Source organism: Triticum dicoccoides, chromosome 1B, assembly GCF_002162155.2.
Source record: "Triticum dicoccoides isolate Atlit2015 ecotype Zavitan chromosome 1B, WEW_v2.0, whole genome shotgun sequence".
Lineage (NCBI taxonomy): Eukaryota > Viridiplantae > Streptophyta > Magnoliopsida > Poales > Poaceae > Triticum > Triticum dicoccoides.
In genome coordinates, this window is record NC_041381.1 from 22,728,457 (window position 1) to 22,733,485 (window position 5,029).

Consider the following 5,029-nt stretch of genomic DNA (forward strand, 5'->3'; position numbering starts at 1 on the left):
ATTCATGGAAGATAAAATTCATCATGGAACACCATACTTGGCATTGTAAACAAACTTTTATAGCTTTGCAAGATAGCAAAACAGGCTTATCTAAGAGAAATCGTATTAATAGATATAATGAGAGATACCAGCTGAAAGATAAGAGTTTAGCATATATATATATAAGCAATGCAATCCCCTAGGCAAATGTGAAAACTTCCATAATTGATGAATTCGAAGCTGGATTCTGAATCTAAACAATCAATTACAACTGCAGAGATGAAATAAGTACAACAGTCATGGTGATAGTCACAGCTGACCAAAGAGCCGTGCCATGTGTAGCATGTAATCCAGCTTGACATATATTTTTGTTTATGTGAATCATCAATATATATGTACTGGCAAAAAAAAAAAAGAGGCATACAAATCAGTGAGGCATCTTTTGGGAAAAAAAAACACACACACAATAAGAGGCACGTGTTAGCCAACCCTTGTTTGGAGCACTCAAAAAAACAATAGGGATATCTCCATGAAGCTGACAGATGGTGTTTACTCTCCGTAACTATATCATGAGGAAACACAATTGAGAATCTCTTCACCATATAAATCGTGAGGGAGGCTAACATTGTCCAGAAGGATGTTTTCATATGGTTTTGCAATTAGTATCGTTCATCAAAACATTCGCGATAGCCTGTCCGTTTGTTACGGTGGGTATTAACCTGGTCGGATGCCAGAAAACTATTTTGCTGAAGAATAGAAACGCGCACCTAAAGGAACGGGAGGGGCCGGAGCTGATCTTGGCGGCGCCCCGGCGATCGCCCGCGGATCGGAGGAGCCTGACGGCGGCGGGGATCGGAGCTCGGCGGGGATTGCAGGCTGAGGAGGAGGAGGAGCGGCTCGCGGCGTGAGGGGCTCGATTTGGCGCGGCGGAGCCATCCACCGGCGCCGGCGTCGACCGAGGAGGAGGAGGAGCGGCACTTGGGCCGGAGGGGAGCGAGGGCGAGCTCTGTTTTGGCGGCTGGGCTGCGTGCTCTGCCTTGGGCCGCCGCCGTACGCTTGCCCAGATAATAATAATTTGGCTGAAACCCCTGAAAAAAACAATGGTAATTTGGCTGAACCCACCAAGTAAATAAAAAGATCATTGTGGCCAACTGTTTGAAATTAAAAATACAGAAGGTGATTTTCCCAACATTATCTGTAACATATACTACTTTTTAAAAAAAAGAAACATATACTAGTACTATATGATATGAACAAAAATGGTCAACATCCCTAAGGGAAAAGATACAGTTGACGCATGGAAGTCATGGCCTGCTCTGCTAAAACACCAATATGATTGTTCATTCACATTTAATAAATGAAGTGACAAATATGTACTTTACACTGTTCATCTTCATATTTTAAGGTCTTGGTTTAACCGGGTGCATGCATCTAAATCAGATCAAAACCTCTGGACCTTAAGTCAGAACCAAAGCAATCAGGCATACACAAAAGGACTACATACAGACTAGCTACAACCGGATAGATACAAGCTGTACATACCAACACTAGAAGCTGCAAAGATACATCCCTACAACACGGGCACAAAACATTCACAAATCCGCTGCCTCTTCGCAGATCACCACTCTAAAACCCTATTATACCATACATACATTACACCTTGACGCATCTCTCTAGTAGATTCTGCTATGTGATCCCACTCGCACGGTCAAACCGGTCTCGGTGAGGCGGGCTTCTTGTTGTTCCCCTTGGTCGACGACGATCTCGAGCCGTTCACGCCCCGGTTGCTGCTCGGCTTTCTCTGCAGCTGCGGGCGAGGGCTGTTCCCTCCCTCCTTGGCGTCGTGGAGCTGCTCCAGCACCACGACGACCTGCTCCATGCTCGGCCTGTTCCTCGAGTCCACCAAGAGGCACTGCAGCGCCAGCGACGCCGCCTTCTGGGCCTTGGCAAGGGAGTACTGCCCGCCCAGACGGGGGTCCAGGACGCGGAAGATGCGCCGCTTGCTTGTCAGGTACGGCCGCGCCCACTCCACCAGGTTGTGCTCGCCGGTCGGCCGGTTCTTGTCCACCGCGCGACGCCCCGAGAGCATCTCCAGGAGGACCACGCCGAAGCTGTACACGTCGCTCTTCGTGGTCAGGTGGCCTGATCATGGAAATATTGCAGCAGGAAAATTAGTTTAAGTTCGGCATGATGGTTGATGACGCAACCAGGGTGACAATGCACTCGCGATTCAGGTAGGTGTGTTTAGATTTTCAGCAAGATATTTGTGCAGATGAGGACTGAAAGGTTCTAGCCGAAAAATTAGTTAAGTTTGGCATCTTGGTCGATGACGCAACCAGAGTGAGAACGCAATCATGATTCAGGTAGGTGTGGTTAGATTTTCGGGCAAGATATTTGTGCAGATGAGGATTGAAAGGTTGTAGCCTAAAATTGGTTATGTTCGGCATCTTGGTCGATGACACAACCAGAGTGACAACGCAATCACGATTCAGGTAGGCGTGGTCAGATTTTCAGCAATATATCTTATATTTGCCCAGCTGAGGATTCTGAAAGTGGAATGATCAACCGACCTGTTGCAAGGTATTCTGGTGCAGCATACCCATATGTCCCCATCACCCTTGTGGACACATGGCTCTTGTCACCCGTCGGTCCGTCCTTCGCCAGGCCGAAATCTGAGAGCTTTGCGTCATAGTTCTGAAGAAGAAATTGCGTGACTGTCAGATCGACCGATAGAGATATTTTGCGGACGCAAAGGAAAAGATCCTTCAAGGCTGTGGATATATATACCGCATCTAGGAGGATATTAGAGGTTTTGAAATCGCGGTAGATGACTTTGGCCTTGTCACTGTGGAGAAACGCGAGCCCTTTTGCTGCTCCATGGGCAATTTTCATCCGAAGGTTCCAGGAGAGCGGCTGGAAATGTGTACTCCCTGAATGTTGGAACACTTTAGCATCATTCCTTCAAAACTGGAGAATAACACCCAGCGAATAAGAAAAGTAAAAGGCCAGGGGCTTACTCCTGAATAGATGATTCTCTAAACTCCCACGGGGCATGAACTCGTAGACGAGAAGCCGCTATTCGTCTTCGACACAGTACCCAACGAGCTTTACAAGATTCGGGTGCGATAGTTGTCCAAGGTAATTCACTTCAGCCTGCGCCGAAAAGAAAGAGCATGTCAGACACAATGCAGAACTGAAATAAACAAGAAATCCCATTTCCAGCAGGCAAAATTGTCACTAACCAGCCATTCCCTATGGCCCTGATAGCTTTCCTGGTTAAGCTTCTTTACAGCAATGACCATCCCGGTGCCTGGCTTAGTTGGGGTGAGGGTCTTCTCATCGATCCACCCCTTGAAGACTGACCCGAACCCTCCCTCGCCTAGCACACTGTCCGGACGGAAGTTTCTCGTGGCGGTCCTCAGCTCATTGAAAGAGAAGGCCTTGACATTGGCTGACTCCAGAATCTCACCCTCGCTCCGTGGCACTGACGCCGCGGAGGCATAGCTGCTGGAGCTGCTCAAGGCCGCCCCATTCCTAGTAGCATACTTGGAATTCGTCCCTGATCATCATCATCATACAATGGCGCAGAGTTTCAGAAATGATTCGATCACGGTTTAGAATAATAAATAGGTTGCTGTCCCTTTATCATTTATCTTGTCTGCCTAACATTGAACAGAAAATAGGTTCATCATGGACAAGTTAGGTCGGACTAAATATGTATTTTCTTCCTTTAGTTTCGCTTATTACAGAAAAGAAGGCTGAACATCCAAAACAGGACAGTCAATAACTTTGAAGAAAAGCACGTGGATATAGCCAAAAGTAGCATCAGAATTCGAGCTTTGACACTCAGAAAAATCAGAGGAGAAGTCAGATAAAGTTAAGTGAAGCATTTTACTACTACATCGGAAGCTTCCTCTCCCCTAGGCCCAAAACGGAAAGGCATGATCCCTTGCACACGAAGCAGATCAAGAGGAAGAGTCAAAGCTCGCGACAGATTTTTCCAAAGAAGGGACTGAATTTTCCTAGGGAGACAAATTAAGTTTGTGCTGTACTGAATTTAGTGACTCTCCAATCTTGAGTCGATTGAACGGAACGAAATCAGCATAACCCAGTTCTAGTCTTAGTTCCCGAAAACAGTGAGGAGATGCAAAGTAGTAGAGAGTTAACACAGACCAGTGATTTCTTTATTGAGTAGTCTACTTAATACTCTCTCTGTAAACTAATATAAGAGCGTTTAGATCACTAAAATAGGGATCTAAACACTCTTATATTAGTTTACGGAGGGAGTACTATTTGGTAGGAACCAGATTAAGTTTCTACAGTAGTGAACCTAACCTAGTGTTTGCCCTATGTTGAAGCAGTTGGATTGGACCGAAATCGAATCAGCATGACCGAGGACTGGTTTCGGGAAGGAGAGAAGGGATGCAGAGCACGAAGTCGCCGCAAACCAAAAACCACCAGATTTTTCATTCAGCATTTATTCGACCCTCTGGGCACAGATTAGTTATGAACTAGTCGTACCGCTGGTACGTAGTATTAAAAATCTTTGCAAAATAGTAGCATGAGGAGAGGGAGGGAGGACGACGCACGCACCTGAAGGGGAGGAGGAGGAGGAGGTGTCGGAGCTGATCTTGGCGCCCCAGCAGTTCCCCATGGCGACCAAGCCGACCGGCCCTCAAATCGAGCCGCCGGAGATGAACCAACCAACCAATCAATCAACCAATCAGCGAACTCGGATCAAACGAGCAGACCTCCCAAATCAGCCGAACCGAATCACGGCGGACGGCGCCCGCGCCCAAATCAGGACCCCCTGCTTCCAGAGCAGAGCAAGAAAGAGAGAGAGAAAGAAGAGAGAGAAAGAGAGGGGGAATCGGAACTCCTCCGGGAGGAGGAGGAGGGCGGCGGTGGAAAGAAAGAAAGAAAGTATGTGCGCCTTTTCCCCGTGCGCTGGCCGGCCGGCAACTTTCTCCCCCACCACCGCCACCGAGCGGGCGAGAAAGCGAGCGAGCGAGCGATGGGACAGTGCAGGCAGGGGGAGGGGGGGGGAGGC

General features: G+C 47.8%; 1 pseudogene; it reads right to left on the reverse strand.

The window, feature by feature from the left end:
* Positions 1-1,312: 1,312 nt before the first annotated feature.
* On the reverse strand, positions 1,313-5,006 carry LOC119316860 (annotated as a pseudogene).
* Between the last annotated feature and the right edge of the window lie 23 nt (positions 5,007-5,029).